The sequence below is a fragment of the Nicotiana tomentosiformis genome, unplaced genomic scaffold (assembly GCF_000390325.3).
Source record: "Nicotiana tomentosiformis unplaced genomic scaffold, ASM39032v3 Un00348, whole genome shotgun sequence".
NCBI classification, from domain to species: domain Eukaryota; kingdom Viridiplantae; phylum Streptophyta; class Magnoliopsida; order Solanales; family Solanaceae; genus Nicotiana; species Nicotiana tomentosiformis.
In genome coordinates, this window is record NW_027174907.1 from 6,991 (window position 1) to 30,519 (window position 23,529).

Sequence of the window (23,529 nt, forward strand, 5' to 3'; positions counted from 1 at the left end):
TTTATTTTTGTTAAAGGTGTTGGAATTATTTCGAAAGAACGGCTTGCCTAGTACCACGATAGGCGCCATCACGACAGGTTAGAATTTTGGGTCGTGATATGATGTAATTAAGAAAATTGGGATTCTAATCCCTTCTGTTTGTAGTTGTTGTACTAGACACAGGAGGAAACAATGTCCCATATATTCAGAGATAGCCAAATTGCTAGACAGGTTTGGTTCTTCAAACGTAATTATTTTTTGGGGTTTGATTTAGCACTGGTCATCTAAGACAAACCATCATGAATTGGTGGTTAGCTAAAGAAAGAAATGGAGTTCACTCAGTGTTACTCCAATGTATACCGTCTATGATTTGTTGGAAAATATGGTTGAACAGATATGCAGCAAGGTTTGATAATAAATCCATGTCAGGGTGGCATATCATCATCTCAATATGCTTAACATTAATCCCTAATTGTCAGTTTCGTACTCTAAAACTTTCACAACTCTGGATAAACAAGTGTAAGTATGTGGAGAAGTTACAATTTTCTATTCACTCCCAGGCTATTAAATGGAACAAACACGATAGGGGTTGGGTAAAATTGAATGTTGATGGATGCAACAAAGGTAATCTTTGTTCAGCAGGAGGAGGGGATATCATTAGTGATCATCGCGGCAACATGATGAAGGCTTTTGCAGAATTCTATGGCCAGTTTAATAGAAGCCAAGGCACTATTGCATGGTATTAAGTTTATGTAGTAATTCTGATTTTTCGAAAGTTCATGTTGAATCTGATTCAATGTTTACTGTCAACATAATTAATAGAAAGATGGTACCTTCTTGGCAAATCAAATATATTATTGAGCATATTTAATTTGGGAGGTAACTACGACTGGAGATTTCAAGTTTACACACGCATTTAGAGAAGGCAACATGGTCGCAGATCAACTTGCGAACCTAGGAGTAAACTCACATAATTGTGCTATCTTCAATGAAGTTGTTTCACTGCATAGAAATGTTAGGGCTTCAATGAAGTTAGAACAAGATGATTTACTAAATTTTCGATTCGAGCCCAAAAGAAATTATTTTATTGTTAATGATGATATCTCTTGACAGTGCATTGCTTAGAGTACCTATGACTAGATTGTATGTAGTTATGTATGATATGAACTATCCAACTTGTAAGGAGGTGTCCTCAACTCTCAAAGAATTCCTTTGTGATCAACGACAAACTAGATTGGGTTCCACCAATCTACACTTTGTAATTGAGGTCAAGGTTTATATCCTCCTTCGTGTAATTGTGATTTTTGGAATACGCATGTTGGAGTATGGCCTAACTCCTCTATCCCTGTGATGGAACTTTGATTAGAAAAACAGTTTAATTGTCCAAAAATTACAATTCAAACTTTAGCAAACTTCCATATATAAAAGCTCCTCTGAAACTGAAAGAATTATCCTAAAATTCTGCATCTCTGCCTTATAATAAACAGGCAGAATATAGCACATAATGTAACATCTAAAAACTCAGATTGGCCGTATCGATCAGGTGTAGAAGCGATAAGTCTTGGCTGATTTGATGATACTCCATAATCCACCAATGGGAGATGTTAGAGTCAAAAGTACACCCACTATAATGCAAAGCTGCAACATAAAGAGAAAAAAAATAAGAGATAGGGGTAAGTAGGGAAAAATCTTGCACGAAACGTTGCATGTACAAAATTATATTAATTTATCACAATTAATTTATATATTGATGTGAGAATCTGCATTTATTAACAATGATAAGATGCTATATCTTATGCAAAAGACACTTGTTATGAACTTATTGCTTTGATGCATATCATCTAGTGTATAAAAAGTTTTCCACTTAATAATTTGTATAGACAACACTATTTATATCAAATCAATAAATATGTACTTAAGATATTTGTTTTTCATAAATACATTTTAAACTTAACTATGGTGAAGATATATGCACTCTCATTTTAATTTTTAATCGCTGAGTTTTATTGATTAGTTTGATGTAAACACTGAGTGCAAGTAAATTTCATGATTACATAATTACATTTACAAGTTCTGGTAAACTTACCCAGTTCGTACACCATGACAAGCCAAACCGTCTGGGTTTTTTTATAATAAGCCAGATGATGCATGAAAGTTATAGGTAGAAATTAAAAACATAGTAAATGTTAAATATCTTTGTCATATGAGTATTATATAGTCATAACTTCTGATTTAATGAAGTGAAAATTTAATGAGTTATCTATGAAATATACTTACATAATATGAGGTTGGTGCCAGAGCAAAACCTCCAAAGAATCCCAATGTAAATGCTACAATAACAGAAGACCATAGCAAGAATAAAAAAAAATACATAGAAAAGAGCAATTAAACAACTTTTTCAGTTTATTTTCTAATTGTGCAAAAATATTTTCTAATAAACAAGTAAATAACTTACCAACAAAAACCGTACGCACACAGACACGTAGAAGAGTGGAAGGATTATATTTCAATGACTTCACAGCGTATGCCTCTATCATATCAAACACTGGCATTGCATAAACCTGAAATGTAAATTAAGTAATATACAACAGATTAATTAGGTAAATTACTAACATCTAAGTTTTTCATAATATATTATCAATTGAGGCACATCAAAGACTTAAAGAGTCTATACAGTTGAAGTAGGTTTCCTCAATTACATATAAAGGATAAATTTATATATTTGCACTGACAATGTAAATTTTTTATTATACTAACTATTTTAGTCTATTAAAACAAGTTATGTACTCTTTTTTTAGGTTAACAAATTTTATTTGTATTGAGTAGTTACTTGTTATTATTGTAGACAGTAGCAGAGACATCCCTTAGTATGGGGTGTATCTGACACGGGTTAATTTGCAACGAACTTTTCTAGCTAGTATATATGAAAATCGACACCATTTGAAAATTATGTAGAGTAACTGTTAGTTTAAGACGTAAAGACTTAAAAGAACCACAGTCCTAGGTCTAAAAGTTGTGGCAATAGACTGATACTACTTGATTAAAACCTCTCTATAACATCCTCATTTGTTTCAGATTATTTTTGCTGTTATAACAAAGTGTTGTTATAGAGAAAATATATTATAACATAGCATAAAAATTGGTTTCATAAAAACTTGACATTTACGGTGAATGGTTGTTATATTGCGATGATATTATAGAGAGGTCTGACTGTAATTAAAAATAGCGAAAGATACCTGGTAACTTCCAATGACATGAGCGACAACAAATATGTTAGCAGTTGCAATAAGCCATGTAGGTCTATGTAGTGTGAGCAAGATGTTGGAATTATTTCGACAGAACGGCTTGACTAGTACCACGATAGGCGCCATCACGACAGGTTAGAATTTTGGGTCGTGATATGATGTAATTAAGAAAATTGGGATTCTAATCCCTTCTGTTTGTAGTTGTTGTACTAGACACAGGAGGAAACAATGTCCCATATATTCAGAGATAGCCAAATTGCTAGACAGGTTTGGTTCTTCAAACGTAATTATTTTTTGGGGTTTGATTTAGCACTGGTCATCTAAGACAAACCATCATGAATTGGTGGTTAGCTAAAGAAAGAAATGGAGTTCACTCAGTGTTACTCCAATGTATACCGTCTATGATTTGTTGGAAAATATGGTTGAACAGATATGCAGCAAGGTTTGATAATAAATCCATGTCAGGGTGGCATATCATCATCTCAAAGTGCTTAACATTAATCCTTAATTGTCAGTTTCCTACTCTAAAACTTTCACAACTCTGGATAAACAAGTGTAAGTATGTGGAGAAGTTACAATTTTCTATTTACTCCCAGGCTATTAAATGGAACAAACCCGATAGGGGTTGGGTAAAATTGAATATTGATGGATGCAACAAAAGTAATCTTGGTTCAGCAGGAGGAGGGGATATCATTAGTGCTCATCGCGACAACATGACGAAGGCTTTTGCAGAATTCTATGGCCAGTTTAATAGAAGCCTAGGCACTATTGCATGGTATTAAGTTTATGTAGTAATTCTGGTTTTCTGAAAGTTCATGTGGAATCTGATTCAATGTTTACTGTCAACATAATTAATAGAAAGATGGTACCTTTTTGGCAAATCAAACATATTATTGAGCATATTTAATTTGAGAGGTAACTACGACTGGAGATTTCAAGTTTACACACGCATTTAGAGAAGGCAACATGGTCGCAGATCAACTTGCTAACCTAGGAGTAAACTCACATAATTGTGCTATCTTCAATGAAATTGTTTCACTGCATAGAAATGTTAGGGCTTCAATGAATTTAGAACAGGATGGTTTACCAAATTTTCGATTCGAGCCCAAAAGAAATTATTTTGTTGTTAATGATGATATCTCTTGGCAGTGCATTGCTTAGAGTATTTATGACTAGATTGTATGTAGTAATGTATGATATGAACTATCCAACTTGTAAGAAGGTGTCCTCAACTCTCAAAGAATTCCTTTGTGATCAACGACAAACTAGATTGGGTTCCACCAATCTACACTTTGTAATTGAGATCAAGGTTTATATCCTCCTTCGTGTAATTGTGATTTTTGGAATACGCATGTTGGAGTCTGGCCTAACTCCTCTATCCCTGTGATGGAACTTTGATTAGAAAAACTGTTCAATTGTCCAAAAATTACAATTCAAACTTTAGCAAACTTCCATATATAAAAGCTCTTCTGAAACTGAAAGAATTATCCTAAAATTCTGCATCTCTGCCTTACAATAAACAGGCAGGATATAGCACATAATTTAACATCTAAAAACTCAGATTGGCCGTGTCGATCAGGTGTAGAAGCGATAAGTCTTGGCTGATTTGATGATACTCCATAATCCACCAATGGGAGATGTTAGAGTCAAAAGTACACCCACTATAATGCAAAGCTGCAACCTAAAGAGAGAAAAAATAAGAGATAGGGGTAAGTAGGGAAAAAGCTTGCACGAAACGGTGCATGTACAAAATTATATTAATTTATAATAATTAATTTATATATTGATGTGAGAATCTACATTTATTAACAATGATAAGATGCTATATCTTATGCAAAAGACGCTTGTTATGTACTTATTGCTTTGATGCATATCATCGAGTGTATAAAATATTTTCCCCTAAATAATTTGTATAGACATCGCTATTTATATCAAATTAATAAATATGTAAGATATTTGTCTTTCATAAATATATTTTTAACTTAACTATGGTGAAGTTATATGCACTCTCATTTTAATTTTTAATCGCTGAGTTTTATTGATTAGTTTGATGTAAACATTGAGTGCAAGTAAATTTCATGATTACATAATTACATTTACAAGTTCTGGTAAACTTACCCAGTTCGTATACCATGACAAGCCAAACCGTCTGGGCTTTTTTATAATAAGCCAGATGATGCATGGAAGCTGTAGGTAGAAATTAAAAACATAGTAAATATTAAATATCTTTGTCATATGAGTATTATATAGTCATAACTTCTGATTTAATGAAGTGAAAATTTAATGAGTTATCTATGAAATATACTTACATAATATGAGGTTGGTGCCAGAGCAAAACCTCCAAAGAATCCCATCAAACCACCAAAGAATGGTATTGTCATGTAGCCATACTTCTCTATAACAACCTTATTTGTTCCGAATTATTTTAGCTGTTATAGTGAAGTGTTGTTATAGAGAACATATATTATAACATAGCATAAAAATTAGTTCCATAAAAATTTGGCTTTTACGGTAAATGATTGTTATATAGCGATGCTGTTATAGAGAGGTCTGACCGTAATTAAAAGTAGTGAAAGATACTTGGTAACTCCCAATGACATGAGCGACAACAAAAATGTTAGCAGTTGCAATAAGCCATGTAGGTCTATGTAGTGTGAGCAAGATGTTATCATCAACTCCATTACCAAACACCCAATATCCAATGAAAGCCACAGGCAAATAACACAAGGCCACAATAATATAAGCTGTGAATACACCTTTCCACATTGCTTTTTTTGAAGGTGCATCTTCTGTCGAAGGAATTGTAGCTTGAATTTCAAGAACTACATTATGTCCAGCATATGCAAATGCTACAATTCCTAATGCACTCAGAAACATAAATACATTATCTGATATTTTTTCACTTTTTGGACCATAACTAACTTCTCTCTCACTTTTTCCTAATTCCTTTAGTGACACAGTCCATGCTATAGCAGAGTAAGTCATGGACAAAATCGCCGCTACGAAGGAGACAGAAGAGATGGAGTTGAAATTTGGCAAGTGAGAAAATCATAATGAAGTGAGTGAGTTTGGCATTTGGGAAAAGAATTTCTTGGAATTTTTTCAAGGATTTGCCACCAGTGCTAACTTCAACTATAATTTGTTGGGGTACAACAATCCAGAGACCAAGTTTATCACCAAAAGCATATTGGCCAAGCTCATGGTACCTGTCGAATCTCTTGCCTGGTATCATTTCATGTATCTCCACCATTTGCCAGATTGTGTAGAATATTATAATCCATGACAGTAAAGTTACCGTTACACCAGCTCCCCTGCAACATTTATTACAATTTAATACAATAATTAGATGAATGGGGTATCACTTGCAAATTTTAATTTGATCTTTCAGACAACAAATTTGTATAACAAGCTATAATTACCAAAATTAAAAAAGAAACAAAAGGAGATATCCTAGAATATATGTATGTCGACAGTAACTTTGGAGACATCCGATAAAAAGGTATGTCAACTTAATTACCACAAATGTATTCATTATGTCATTAACTCAGAAGATATGCGCGCATGGATGCGGTAAAATTAATTGCATTGGGTGTTTGCATCAAATTATATTAACTAATTAACATGGTTAAATGACTTAATAAAATAATTATATATATATATATTATTAAGTCATTTAACCATGTTAATTAGTTAATATAATTTGATGCAAACAACCATTTATATATATATATAATGATCAAGTGAGAAAAGTCTATATGCACAAACATATCATGCATCTATTAGTTCGATCTAAACATAATGTTCTGTTAATTTATGCACGCCACAACTAAAGGCATATAGATCAATTGGTGCACCGTTGGCGCTTAAATCAAGCGATGATGAATATTTTAGATGCAATTTTAATGCGTAAATTAAAGTATCGTGGAAAACATTAAATGAGTAAAGAGAATTCGTTTCCAATAATAATATGCAACAGTAGCGTATAAAATAAAGTGTAATTTATCATTAAAGCGTATAAAATGCAAGGCGAATAGTGTGCTAAACCATGAATTATAGCCACACATCAATACCCCATACTTAAACATTGCTCGTCCTCGAGCAATCGGACCAACTTATAGACACAACCTCACTAAGCAATTCCCTTAACTCCTTGCACCAAAAATATTTAAAATAGTCTAAGCACCACGGTGTAATATCCTCGCCTCAAGATTTGACTCACATACCATGACTTATTCACAAATTACTTACTTAGTCTAACATGGAGGTCAATGACATTACCTTTCCTTTATGAATCACGTGCCCTCACCCAACAAAGAGCTCAGTTCCACACACGATGAATTTTAAGAACGTAGGAACTCAAGATAGGAAAAAATTCACTCGCTCTAAGAAATAACATTCATATGCCACAAATGATGCACCATAGGCTTGCCCGTAGTATAATACTCTATTAATCGAGCTTATTTAGTCTAAGATCAAATAGGACTTTGATTGGTTGTAATGTACGCCGCGGGTCGGGTAGGATATATTTGGATTTGTGAGTGACTACACCTCCCTAAGCACTTTAATACATATACTTCAACATTCCAGCCCATACTTATGTCAAACCAAAACTCCACCTTCACATCAATGTATATTACCCCATACTTCTTTAAGCACAATTACACTAAGAGTCACCACTTATCTAAGAATATTCTTTTTCATAGCAATACAACTATTTTTGTCTTTTTTTTTCTTTTTCAATTCAAGCGGCTCTTAATTTTTCAAAACAATGCACCTTTCTCCTTATTTCATTAGTTCCACTCAAAAGCCAAACCAACCATCCCACTCTTTTACTTTTACAAAGTTCATAACAATTCAAGTGCTCATTAGAGATAAAACGGTTCAAATAGATGGTTAATTCAAACAATTGGGTAAGGCTTGTAGTGTGGTTGCCAAAGAAACAGGATTACAAGCTCAAAGGGGTTAACTACGTTACATAACTTTTAGGTGGATAAACTATATATATCTGGCTTAACAAAGAAACGCCTATATCACCTCTCAGAATGAACAAGACTACTATTTCACTTTGCACACACAGGGCAAGTTCTAGACATCAAATGCAATGCACAGAATACATACAAAACTCTCACACACATGGCACATAACTCACTCAGGATTGGTTTCATCGCGACACTCCAGTCAAAGCAGTTAAGCAAAATTAGGAATCTACGATTTAAGGTATTTATGCTAGAGTCAAAAACCGAGCCTAAGCGTCACGACCATAGTCCTAACTATTCTCAAGGCATAACAAAGCTAAGAGATATTGCTACAACTAAATGCATAGCTTCGTGGTTCCTACTCCTAAAACTTAAAACTAACTACACCCGGTTCAACTAAAAGCTCTTGAAAAAGAACCGCGGCCCAAAGAAAAACCAAGGGGGAATTACTACATTACCTAAAAAATTCTTCTTTTTTTCTCTAGACTTACTTCCCTCAGGAAAACTATCTAGGAGATCCATCGTCGGGAAGAGTCCAGTTATGTTTTTTTAATAACTAAACAAATAACAAAAACAAATCACTAAACCAAATTCTTAAAACAAATAACTAAAACAAGTTGCTAACGAAAACGACACTTACTAAAACAACAAAACAAACAACTAGAAGTAATTTCTACATGTCCCCACCCCACACTTAGATCATGCATTGTCCTCAGTACATACATAAATTGACAAAACAAGAAAAATGAGTATGGTGCAAGGAAACTCCCTGATCAAATTGCGTGTTCATCCTCTGAGGCTCTCCACTCTTCATCATGTGCTTTCTCCTCCTCATCATCATCGTCCTCATCATCTGACTGCTCTGGCTCGACCTAAGGCTGCTCAGGAGTGTTGATATCCTCATCATCGGGGAGTCTGTAGCCATCACCTATCCCAACCAGCTGCTGGCCATGAGCGTTGAGCGGGTACCGCTGCTCCAATAAGGTCCTCTCCTCAGATGTGGTTGGTTGACCTCCTATCCTTAGCTGCAAATCCATCATCCCATAGAGATGGGCCATAAAACTATCATCCCGAGCATTGCGTTCGGTACTTGTCAAAGATATCTTGATTATGGGAATAATTTAATTCTGACTTCTTGTGCTAGTATAATTTATATGTATTGAATGGACCAAGTAGGGATAAGTATTTTATACTGACTTAGTAAAATAACTTCTCTAGCCACTAAACGTACTTATACTCTTAATCTTGATATAATTGTTATTGGTTATGTATATTATTTATTGTTTTGATTTATTAAAAGGCGAGATTTATTTGTGGGTCAATATACCTGATAAATTGGACAATGATGATATACATTGGCGAAATAATAGTTAGTTGAAGGAATCCATATGATACAAGTGGATTTTGTATCCGTCACATGATACAAGTTAAGCAAAAGTCTAAAGAAAATAATAAATGAATTAAATTGTCAGTAATTTAATTTATTTGATTAGTATCTGAATCTTAACACGGGGAGCTAAATAAGGTTTAATGAAAGAATTTCAAAATTGAACTGAGAAGTGCAGTTACGAATTTTTAGTGGAATAATTCGTAATTTATTATGGCAGTATTAATTCGGATATTTTGAATTAAGTCCATAATAAGAAGTCTCATTAATTAAATATTGTGGTCCCTGTTGTGCCTGAATAATTAAGAATTAAAAAAAATCATATTTCTTGGTGGAAAAGGAAGACCCAATAGGTTTAGGAAAATATTTTAAACCCTAAAACCTGTGGCTATATTAAGAGGTCTTATTCCATAAGGAGGTAATATTTTTACTACATGATTTTCCAAGGAGAAATTCGCCCACACGAATTTTGCTAATTTCGGGCATTATTCGGGTCACACAACAAAAAACTGTGAAATTGGAAGATGACTTGAAGGCTCTTTTCGCGATAGCGGTCACGCTTCAAGAGATATGTTTGAGTAAAATCAGTGATTATGTGTTGTCTATATTATATGCAAGTGATCTTGGCTATTTGCTACCGCTGTTCATACTTGTTTTTCATCAGTTGGTATCAGAGCCTGCTTGCGTCTAACTAGATAACATGATGTATATTTGTATATGTGGTCTGATTATTACTTTACTATTACTACTATATATAAGCGGCTAAGGCTGTACAACACATCAATCCTGAATTGTACAAAATGCATTGTGTATTATACTTTTATTTGAGCCTGTCTTATTAGCGAATTGACACGTGTACCGCACCTTTACTTTACCAAAACCACGTGTACTTTACTATTTCAAATACAAACTCTCCGATTATCCATCTCTCCACTCCAATTCTCTCTCCTCAATTCCTCTTTGTGATTTTCTACTTGCTTTGCTATTTCAAGAATTCAAGATATAATCTTTTTGTTTTAGTAAGTTTTTCAATTATTGTGGGCTTCTCTGGATCTCTATGTTGGAGTTTTCTCCGCTTTCAATATTCAGAATTCTTTCATGAGTTTTATCTTTTTTTGCTTTTACCTTCTGCTTGCTATAATCTTCTAGTATTGTAACTTTTCTCTCTTGGTTCTTTCTCTTGCACCGTGTTCTGGTTTCACTTCTAATTTTTTCTAAAAGTTTGTCCATATTTGATTCAATTTTTTTTTTGCATAATTTATTGCCTAGATTTGCTACATGCATGTATGGAATTCTATCTGATTTTGATATATATGTTTGGCAAGAAATACTTAGGTGATTTTTTCTGTTATTTAAATTTTTGGTTGTGTTTAGATTTTGGTTGTGTAAAATGGCAATTTTGTGTAAATGTTTTGTTCTTTTGGAGTGGGTACACTACAACAAATATGAGCTACCACGATATTTAATTAATGACTTTATAATAAATGTCGGAAAAAGATAATTTATCGACATTTATTAGAAAATGTTACAAAAATACTGACATTTAATTAAAAATGACAAAAATGACATTTAGTTAGTGACATTTATAATAAATGTAAACAAATTACTATTTTTCCTTCCTTGGTAAAAAAGAAAACTACTACTTACTTACTAATTTCAAAAGAGAAATTGTTTTGCAAAACTTCCCCCCAAAATTTCCCTCTGAAAATCTTCCCAGAAAAAATCCTACTCCCTGCGATATCCCTCTCTCAGAAGTCATAACATTGTTCATTTCCCCCTCCCCAATTTCTCTATCTCATCCAAATCCCCCATCCCCCCCTCCCCTAACCGTGAACCTCAAGCACCTTCAGGAATAGCAGTATGAATGTATCCTAGTGTACTGTCTTCTTGCTTAATATATCACTCTCTCAGAAGTCATAACATTGTGTACTGTCCTCTTTATTCTTGCTAGGTGACGGGCGTGTGGGCGCGCACTGTAAAAATTGAGACTCAGTCGATTCCGTAGAGGTGTGTAGTTAATTAACTTGTATTTTTTCCAGTATTTTTCATGTGTTAGAGAAACTGAGCTGTGACTCATGTTAGAAATCATGCTTAGGCAAATGCTGGTATTATTGGGACCCACTGAGATCATTTCTGATGTCGAATTATATTTTTAAATTATAATTTCGTACTCAGTCATATACATTCATTGCATATCATATCTCAGTCCCTGTTGTTAATTGTTGATACATCACATCATCATTTTGGGCTAGTTTTATGATATAGTGAGCCCGAGAGACTGGAGAGATTGGTGACTAAGTGAGGCTGAGGGCCTGATTGTGAGGTTATTGGTACTATAGCACGTGAGTTATCCGTGCAGCACGTGAGTTGTCTGTGCGGATCCAGATATTGATACTATAGCACGTGAGTTGTCCATGCGGATTATAGAGCTTGGGCTGAAGGAGCCCCTCCGGAGTCTGCACATCCAAAGTGAGCGCAGGTGCCTATTGAATGCGAGTGCCGAGTGATTGGGAGGACTAAGTGGATTGATACTCTGAGAGTATGCATATGGTTGTTCACTATGTTGTACTACATTCGGCATGCGCACTTGACATACAAGCATATAGATGCATTTTTTCTCATATTGTACGGTATCACATCATGCATGAATTCTCATACACATTGGCATCTATGCATATAAATGTACTTTTCCTCATGCCATTTGAGAATGAAACATTTACCTGTTGAAATGTTTTGGAAGGAAAATCATGATTTTACAAACCTTCTCATATTTTGGTACTTTCGGTAAAAGATTTGGGTTTTTATTGTTATACTTGAAAAGCATGTCTATTTTCTGAAACCGTGAACGAGATGAACATTATATTTCTGAGTTATTTTTTGTACCACTTTTATTATATTGTTATGAGATGTTATTGGCTATTGGTGTTGGACTTTGACATGTGTTCCAGCTCGTCACTACTTTCAACCTAAGGTTAGGTTTGTTACTTATTGAGTACATGGGGTCGGTTGTACTCATAGTACACTTCTGCACCTTGCGTGCATATATTGGATGTTGATGTTGCTGTGATCGATGGGAGCGGGATTTAAAAACGTACATGCGTTCCGATTGTAGCTGCTTCTTGTTCATGATAGCCATATATTTATAAAAAACTTTTTATGTACATTTCAAACAGATTATGAATTTATTTCATAACAGCTTTGTAATTTCTAATCTTAGAAGCTCATGATTTATACTACCAGTCCTTAGGGAATGTATAAGATTCAGATATTTTCTTTCACTTAATTGTCTTATTAAATTTCATGGAATTGGATAGTTGTTATTTGTCTTACCTAGCGAGTTGGGTTAGGTGTCATCACGACTAGTTGAATTTTGGGTCGTGACAAGGAGGTATCAGAGCTCTAGTTTCATAGGTTCTACAAGTCATGAGCAAGTGTCTAGTAGAGTCTTGTGGATCGGAATGATGACATCCATACCTATATTCGAGAGGCTACAGGGAATTTAGGATAATTTCCCATCTTTCTTTCCTTATCGTGCGGAATTGATTCAGTTTGAAACATAACTCTTTGAATTCCCTCCACGCATCCGTGTGCACATGTAAGCGCTCGGTATAGGCTGGTGATTCCATGGATGAAGTGCAAGTTGTCATTTCTGGGTGCTGATGATGGGCCAATTTGGAGGACTTGAGGTCGGGTTTTGATTGTAGCTCGAGCATGTAGATTTCGGCTGTGTGGGCACAGTCTTTTGGGAACTTATGTGATCGATAGCGTCCCTATGAGTGGAATTTGTGACTCGATGAGTGGCCGGATGGCTATATGATGAGCATGATGTGATTGCGGAATATGTTCAGATGGTTTGATTGTGACGAGAATAGTTTGCCTGGGATGTAAGAAGGACTATGGGGTGCTAGATTGCTGTCTTGATGTGACACATAGCCTCAATTTATGAGTGTGTTGAAAGATTTTTCGTATTGATTAATTGTGGAGTGAAGTAATCGTGGTTGCGAAAGGGTATAGATGCCAATTTTAGGCTAAGCAGGTGGGTTATCTCCTACGGAGTAATCTACGGAGGTGTGATCCTTATAATGTTGTGTGGAGAGTTTTCTTTCTACCAACGGAGTATATGTGTTAAGATTTGAATTTGAATTTGGTTGAGAAAGTTGACCTGATCATCATGTGGATGTATGTGAGCTTAGTGGATTATTTGAGGTACTATATGGTTTGTGTTATGTGACCTTTTGAAGGATTTAGTTGAATCTTCCTGCGGTATTATGGCAGTAATAGAGTATGGGTTTGGTGAGTTATCAGATGTTCTATTCTATGGCATTGAGTTAAGTGGGGGAGTTTGCTATCAACGATTTGATTGCATGGTTACGTGTAGTATTGGTTTTGGTCTGAAGCATACTCGTGGATCGGTTATGACTTGCAGAGTTTGAGATGAAGGATGACTCGAGTAAAGGAATTTCTGGATACGGGTTATGTTACACCTTATGGGTATATGGAAATCATGGAATGATTGAGTCGTTATTCGTGAAAGATGTAGTGCGCATACAGTAGGAAATTGCTCGGTTTCTTAAAGGTGTGGATTACTTCTTTGGGAGTTGTTGTTCTAATGGGGCACATGTCGTTCGACCCGTTTGTCCTGTACAATTGAGATTTGAGTAGAGTGGATGACTCTCGAGAAGGTTCGAATGGGTTCAAGATTTATATGTAGCAATTGAAAATTTTGCGGATTTGTATATGGCTAGAATGTGAGATTTAAGTTGGATGGTGTCGAGGCTTGTGGCATTTCTATATTATTATGGATTCTACATTTCAGCATCAGTAAGGTGAATGAAATAGTTTTGGATTTACAGAAGGTCTCTTTAGAGTGGGTGTCTCGGTTGTGGCACTTTTGGGGTGCTTAAGAGGGAATACAACGGCTTATGGGCCTTAGGATGGTGTTGTTTTATTTTAGGATCTCGTGGGGTGAGTTTTGGTTAAGGATCGTGGTGTTCTGGCAATAAGAAGTGTCACCTTGACGGTAATTCAGAAGGAACTCAGAGGAATAGTACAACTTGATATTAGGTTGGAGCAGCAAGGCAATAAATACAATTGGTTCCTTGGGGTATTTATGATGTGGTGAGTCGCTACAGGTGTTTCGTGGCAATACTCTTGGGTTTGGAGACCTGCATGGCTTGGTTGAGTTAGAGGAATTCAGTTCTGATGGCTTGGTTGCGTGTTAATGGGTTTCAAAGAGTTTCGATGGTTGCTACCACGGTTTGAGATGGATATTTCCTACCGGCATGAGGAGCATGTTGCGTGTTGTGATTTTCTCCTAGATGAGATCCAATAGAAGGTTTCTGGCTAATTGAGTATGTAGTTTGCTTGTGACTAAGAATTGATTATGAGACTCTCGTACTTTTCATATTCATGATAGATGCGGTATGTTGTGGGGAATTAAAATTTGAGTGTGCAAGGTCACAGTTTAGTTTTGAAAGGAAGGGCATGAATTCTTAGACAACATGGGCGGTTTCAGATGACTAGATGAATGATATTACCACTTGGTATTTCCTGAGGAGAGCGTACATTTCAGAAAGTGCACTAAGTGTTGACGTACGAATACTTCATTGGTATTGCGGTACTCACATGGTTGATCGACTGTTGATATTCAGATTTTGTTATGTGGCACGGAAGAATTTTAGAAGTATTCCTCGTGGGATGATCGTGTATGAGAGATGTGTTAGACATTCGGGCGGTGGAGTTGATATGGTGATTCGTGTATTCTACGGATTCGGAGACCAGGAGTTCTCATAAGCAGATCTATTTGTGGTTGTGGACTGTGAAAACGTGGCCAAAGCTATCCAGATGATAGTATATGTTATGGTTAGGTCATTATGGACTTTCGGAGGATTATTTATCTATTTGTGGATGACCATAGTTGATTTGGGGCCCATTAGTAGGCCCAACGAGGATTTGTATTCTACATCGGGTCATGTTGGTCGACTACATACTGCTATTGTTGGGGGATGTGCCATTCAGTTAGAGTGGAGCTTATTCGTGCTCTGATATGATCTATGTGTTACTTTTCTATGCCACTAGGGGTTTGGATTTGTTGTTTATATGCACACATAGTGCGGTCCTATTTGGGCCTTATAGCAAAATTCGAGCAGAATGGTTATTGGGGTTCAGAATGGTTGATTACGCTTTGGTTATGGCCTTTGTCCGGTTATGATGTATGGTGCTATTTTCTTCTCGGTGGTTGCGGTCATGCACATTTGTTACTAGGCGTCAAATTGCACGTGGTTGTTGATTTTGAGCATGGTGGCTTGAGGTATTTCATATAGACCAGTGTTTGGATGGGGTCACGCATGTTGAGATATGATCCTTTGTGTTAGATTCGTGCATATTGGTACTACTATGTAAGATGTCTTTGTAGCATTGCGGTTGTGGTGGTACTTGTTGAAGATGTGGGATGGTTTTCTTGTTTGAGTCATTTTCCATTTTGGGTACATTTGAGTTGTTGCTTATTGTGCACGGATTGCACAGGTCGTGATTCTAGGTAGTATTGGTGTGGCATGTCGATAGGATAGTTGGGCCTGATAAAGTGAGGTCATTGGACCTAGAATGGGTGCCATCAGATTTGTTTGCAGCATATTTGGAACGTTAATATCGCTGATCGGCTTAGAAATTGGCTATAGTTCTTGTCAAAGGAGAGGGAGCTCCATGGATTGTTGATCTGATGAGTGGTTATGAGTTTCTGCGTGCTTATTTCATCGTCGACAGTGTACGAAGGTTTTTGAACGAGGTTTTGTTTGAAATGAGGTTATTACCGGTAATGAGTTGTTTTGTGTAGCAATTGTGATCGGAAGTAATTTTCTATTAGTATTTGAGTTATGTGGTATATCATGTGATTTTGTTCTAGGTTATGGTTATGATTTGATGCGAGATTCGAGACTTATAGAAAATTTCGGATGTTGGAAATTTGATTATGTGGTTTACGGGCTTAGGTTGAAGTAATGATCTTAAGTTATGTTGGGTTGTCAGGCCTATATGGAATAGGGTGACGTGGGTTCACCCCCGGGTATGTGCAGGGTAAGGTTACACGGAGGATTGATAACTTTGGAACGACTCTTGGCACGTTCGAGGACAAACGTATGTTTAAGTGGGGGAGGATGTAATGACCCGACCGCAGAAGCGGCATGTGGCACAGAAGCAAAAATTATTTGGCGCACCTGCCCGTGCGCAGAAGCGGAAAATTTCCGCAAGTGCGAAAGGGACGGTTTTCATGGGGCTTCACAGAGGCGAGATTTTATCCGTAGAAGCGGAGGTCGTAGATGCAACATTTTGACCGCATATGCGAAAACCGCTAGGCAGAAGCTATAAAAATCGAGGTTTTGGTTCTTTTATCATATTTTGAGATGTGAGACTCGAATTGTGGCGACTTTTGAAGCAATTTTCATCACAAGGACTGGGGTAAGTGTTCTACACTTGGTTTTCATTATATTCCATGAATCTATCTTCGTTTTTGGTAATTGGTTTGTGAATTTAAAGAGGAATTTGGGGGGGTTTGCCTAAAGTTTCATAATGTGAATTTTTGAGTTTTGAACATCGATTTGGAGCCAGATTTGAGTAAAACTAGTATGGTTGGACTTGTAATTGAATGAGTTATCAGATTTTGTAAGTTTCATCTAGTTTCGAGGCGCGGGCCCGGGTTGACCTTTTGGCTGATTTTGGGCTTTTGATTAAGGATTCGACCTTTACCATTTGGAATTGTTTTCTTGGGCTTTATTTGATGTATTTGAGTTCCTTTTGGCTAGTTTTGAGCCGTTCGGAGGTCGGTACGCGTGGGATGGCATTTTTGGAGCATCGCTTGGCTTACTCGGTATTGGATTTGGCTTGTTTGAGGTAAGTAACACTTCTAAACTTAGTGTTGAGGGTATAAAACTCTGAATTACGTGTTATGTGATTTGTTTGGAGGTGACGCACATGCTAGGTGACGGGCGTATGGGCGCGCACTGTAAAAATTGAGACTGAGTCGATTCCATAGAGGTGTGTAGTTAATTAACTTGTATTTTTCCCAGTATTTGTCATGTGTTAGAGAAACTGAGCTGTGACTCATGTTAGAAATCATGCTTAGGCAAATGCTGTTATTATTGGGACCCACTGAGGTCATTTCTGCTGTTGAATTATATTTTTAAATTATAATTTCGTACTCAGTCATATACATTCATTGCATATCATATCTCAATCCCTGTTGTTAATTGTTGATACATCACATCATCATTTTGGGCTAGGTTCATGACATAGTGAGCCTGAGAGACTGGAGAGATTGATGACTGAGTGAGGTCGAGGGCCTGATTGTGAGGTTATTGATACTATAACACGTGAGTGGTCCGTGCGGACCCAGATATTGATATTGGGGTACAACAATCCAGAGACCAAGTTTATCACCAAAAGCATATTGGCCAAGCTCATGGTACCTGTCGAATCTCTTGCCTGGTATCATTTCATGCATCTCCACCATTTGCCAGATTGTGTAGAATGTTATAATCCATGACAGTAACGTTACCGTTACACCAGCTCCCCTGCAATATTTATTACAATTTAATATAATAATTAGATGAATGTGGTATCACTTGCAAATTTTAATTTGATCTTTCAGACAACAAATTTGTATAACAAGCTATAATTACCAAAATTAAAAAAGAAACAAAAGGAGATATCCTAGAATATATGTATGTCGACAGTAACTTTGGGGACATCCGATAAAAAGGTATGTCAACTTAATTACCACAAATTTATTCATTAATAAAATAAATGACTTAATAAAAGGTATGTTAACTAATTAACATGGTTAAATGACTTAATAAAATAATTGGGTGTTTGCATCAAATTATATATATATATATTAATAATAATCAAGTGAGAAAAGTCTATATGCACAAACATATCATGCATCTATTAGTTCGATCTAAACATAATGTTCGGTTAATTTATGCACGCCACAATTGTTCGGTAGCCATTCATCTATTGCTTTCTCCCTCCTCTTTTCTTCACTATCTCCTCCCTTTTCCATATTAAATTAAACTAACTATGCTTAGGCAATAGAATAAGAATGAAAAGTTTGTGACTCAAAGAGTAAGGAGATTTAACATCAATTTCGAGTCCTTTAAAATATACAAAGAGAAAGTCTTTTCTTTTTCTCGATATGCCTTTTCCTATTTATATAGGTGATTGCCATAAAACCTAAATCTAGTAGTAATGACCTAAATATATCCTAATCCTTTTAGATATATGCAATATGTAAAGTTTTTATGTTTTTTAGGAAAATAAACTACTTTCTATACTTACTCTGTACCTGTTATCCAACAATATTTGGAATTTTTTAAAAAGTGAATCGTATTAATTATGCACTTGTCCTTTCCAAATGCTCTACGTGTGAAATATATGTGGATATAAATAAATAACATCATATCTTTGTTAAAATTACTGCATTATATGCAAATTATTGAGAATAATTCCTTAAGTGTCTCACAGGCTTTTTTGCTAATTGATCGAACAATAGAAAAGGCGATGATATTGACAATTTAAACCAATTCTACTAAAAGAAATAACAAATTTATGTGTTTTTACTTTTTATCATGCACTAATATTATACACCATTGATTTCTGAAGATTTACATTTCTTTAGTTATTTTTTTTCCTTTTTCTTATCTACTGGTGAACCGGGAAAAAAAATTAAGAAGCACACTGATATTTCACGTTGAAAAATTAAAATACAAAATTCAGTAAAGACGCAAAAGAAGTGATTTTTTTTTTGAAAATTTTACCTCTTATAGCAAAGCTTTATACCCTATTTATTATAAATAAAAACCCTTTAAAATATTATTTTCTATAGCTACCTTTTAGTTTTTATAACAAAATATGTACTTATGGTCACTTCCTACCGTGAAGCTATTAAATATGCTGTCTAATATTTTTTTCTCTCATTCTTTCAGTTTATTCCCTCTCAAAATCACCGTATCTTATTTCTCTCTACACGATCTCTCTCTCACAGCGCCATTGTCTTCCCCATTATTGAACCACGATTCTCCTTTATCTGCAGGTTCTCTCTCTAGATTGTTCTCAAACCCTAGATCTCGATTTGCTAGATTTCATCTCTGTTAACATGAGTTTCAAAATGTCTTGATCAAAGTTTCTGATATGAGTTGTATCTTTTCCCAAAGTGAAGCGGACATGGTCTGTTCATAGCTGAATTGATTTTGAATGTTGACATGGAAGAGGTGATCACGCCCAACTATGACTTATAAAAAATACAAGCGGTCGTCGCAAATATATTCTAGCTAATAAGCCCGGAGTCGAATCCCACAGGGAATTAACCTATCAACCACAGTTGCTAGACCCGCATAAATTCACGCAATCAATCTTCAGAAATATTTGAATAATAATTTGGATGTTTATTAACTAAATATTACGTAATGAAAATGCACTAACAAATGACTAACTACGAACGGTTTGTAAACAAGAATTGGAAAGATCTAAGGTTGTGATTTTCCCTATTGTCGGAATCTTTTCCGCTATATTTTCTATAAATTCGCCTAAGTCTTCTCTATCGATCATGAGCACTATAACTATTGTAACTCTCTCCCGAATAATTACCATAATTTACTAGACATATTCTGCCGAATTACGCTAGCTGGCATTAAGTACAGCTCACTCAGATCGCACCAAGGTTTCATTATCTCTAATCCCACCTTTAAACCCTTCGTATTGATCCCTCATATACGTTAGGAGTGAAGTTGTTCAATAACTACCTAAATATGCACTCTTTCCCGAGTAATAAATACTAAATAGGCACAGCTAATTGAGGGCCCTTCAATCAACCACATGAATAGTATAGTTGAACAAATAGAGAAAATACTACGGCAAATTTATATTAACGTAACAAGAAAATTATCCTTCAATAGGTTCCATCAAAATACTCATAGTAACAATATCCCAAATATTTTGTATAATTAAAGTACAAAGTAAAGATGAAAGGATATAGAAATTGATGATTCTAGCTCCCAACAGGTGATTCCACAAGCTATTCTTGCCTCCGGTTGCAAAAGTCCCCCGAAATGGTGTTTTTAGGTCTATTTATATGTGTAAAAAAAGACCTAAACGTGTAGGCAAAGTCCTAGTCAAACCCGGAGATGAAATAAGTCTTCAAAACTCAGACTGTGCGTGCCCAGACCTGGCCTCGCGAGGCCTAATTCCTGGTGGACCTCGCCCCAAGCCTGGCGTCGCCAGGTATAAAGCCTGGTCTATCTCGCTCCTGCCTCACCTCGCCAGGTCTATCACCTGGCCTTAGCCTGGTGTCGCCAGGTATAAGGCCTGCACTAGGCCTGGCTTCGCCAGGTATAATGCTTAGTGTACCTGGCTTCGTCGGCTTCTCCTTTTCAACTCCTCCCGAGCACGCTTTCGACTTTTAAGTATCATTTTTTCTCTACTTTCATCTCCAATTCACCTACACACATAAAATGGCGTTCATTACGAGTAAATAAAGTGTAATTTATCATTAAAGCATATAAAATGCAAGGCGAATAGTGTGCTAAACCATGAATTATAGCCACACATCAATACCCCATACTTAAACATTGCTCATCCTCGAGCAATCAGACCAACTTATAGACACAACCTCACTAAGCAATTCCCTTAACTCCTTGCACCAAGAATATTTAAAATAGTCTAAGCACCACGGTGTAATATCCTCGCCTCAAGATTTGACTCACATACCATGACTTATTCACAAATTACTTACTTAGTCTAACATGGAGGTCAATGACATTACCTTTCCTTTATGAATCACGTGCCCTCACCCAACAAAGAGCTCAGTTCCACACACGATGAATTTTAAGAACGTAGGAACTCAAGATAGGAAAACATTCACTCGCTCTCAGAAATAACATTCATATGCCACAAATGATGCACCATAGGCTTGCCCGTAGTGTAATACTCTATTAATCGAGCTTATTTAGTCTAAGATCAAATAGGACTTTGATTGGTTGTAATGTACGCCGCGGGTCGGGTAGGATATATTTGGATTTGTGAGTGACTACACCTCCCTAAGCACTTTAATACATATACTTTAACATTCCAGCCCATACTTATGTCAAACCAAAACTCCACCTTCACACCAATGTATATTACCCCATACTTCTTTAAGCACAATTATATTAAGCGTCACCACTTATCTAAGAATATTCTTTTTCATAGCAATACAACTATTTTTGTCTTTTTTTTTCTTTTTCTTTTTTTTTCTTTTTTTCAATTCAAGCGGCTCTTAATTTTTCAAAACAATGCACCTTTCTCCTTATTTCATTAGTTCCACTCAAAAGCCAAACCAACCATCCCACTCTTTTACTTTTACAAAGTTCATAATAATTCAAGTGCTCATTAGAGGTGAAACGGTTCAAATAGATATTTAATTCAAACAATTGGGTAAGGCTTGTAGTGTGGTTGCCAAAGAAACAGGATTACAGGCTCAAAGGAGTTAATTACGTTACATAACTTTTAGGTGGGTAAACTATATATATCTGGCTTAACAAAGAAACGCCTATATCACTTCTCAGAATGAACAAGACTACTATTTCGCTTTGCACACACACAAGGCAAGTTCTAGACATCAAATGCAATGCACAGAATACATACAAAACTCTCACACACATGGCACATAACTCACTCAGGATTGGTTTCATCGCGACACTCCAGTCAAAGCAGTTAAGCAAAATTAGGAATCTACGATTTAAGGTATTTATGCTAGAGTCAAAAATTGAGCCTAAGCGTCATGACCATAGTCCTAACTATTCTCAAGGCATAAAAAAGCTAAGAGATATTGCTACAATTAAATGCATAGCTTCGTGGTTCCTACTCCTAAAAATTAAAACTAACTACACCCGGTTCAACTAAAAGCTCTTGGAAAAGAACCGCGGCCCAAAGAAAAACCAAGGGGGAATTACTACATTACCTAAAAAAAAATCTTCTTTATTTTTTTCCCTAGACTTACTTCCCTCAGGAAAACTATCTAGGAGATCCATCGTCGGGAAGAGTCCAGTTATGTTTTTTTTAATAACTAAACAAATAACAAAAACAAATCACTAAACCAAATTCTTAAAACAAATAACTAAAACAAGTATCTAACGAAAACGACACTTACTAAAACAACAAAACAAACAACTAGAAGTAATTTCTACAAGTCCCCACCCCACACTTAGATCATGCATTGTCCTCAATGGATACACAAATTGACAAAATAAGAAAAATAAGTAGGGTACAAGGAAACTCCCTGATCAAATTGCGTCTTCATCCTCTGAGGCTCTCCACTCTTCATCATGTGCTTCCTCCTCCTCATCATCATCGTCCTCATCTTCTGACTGCTCCGGCTGGACCTAAGGCTGCTCAGGAGTGTTGATATCCTCATCATCGGGGAGTCTGTAGCCATCACCTATCCCAACCAGCTGCTGGCCATGAGCGTTGAGCGGGTACCGCTGCTCCAATAAGGTCTTCTCCTCAGATGTGGTTGGCTGACCTCCTATCCTTAGCTGCAAATCCATCATCCCATAGAGATGGGCCATAAAACTATCATCCCGAGCATTGCGTTCGGTACTTGTCAAAGATATCTTGATTATGGGAATAATTTAATTTTGACTTCTTGTGCTAGTACAATTTGTATGTATTGAAAGGACCAAGTAGGAATAAGTATTTTATACTGACTTAATAAAATAACTTCTCTAGCCACTAAACGTACTTATACTCTTAATTTTGATATAATTATTATTGGTTGTGTATATTATTTATTGTTTTGATTTATTAAAAGGCGAGATTTGTTTGTGGGTCAATATACCTGGTAAATTAGACAATGATGATATACATTGGCGAAATAATAGTTAGTTGAATGAATCCATATCTTGGTCTAGAGATA

The 23,529-nt window shown here is 35.9% G+C and overlaps 1 pseudogene; it reads right to left on the reverse strand.

Annotated features, from left to right (window-relative positions):
* Positions 1–1,518: 1,518 nt before the first annotated feature.
* On the reverse strand, positions 1,519–22,974 carry LOC138904098 (lysine histidine transporter-like 2; annotated as a pseudogene).
* Between the last annotated feature and the right edge of the window lie 555 nt (positions 22,975–23,529).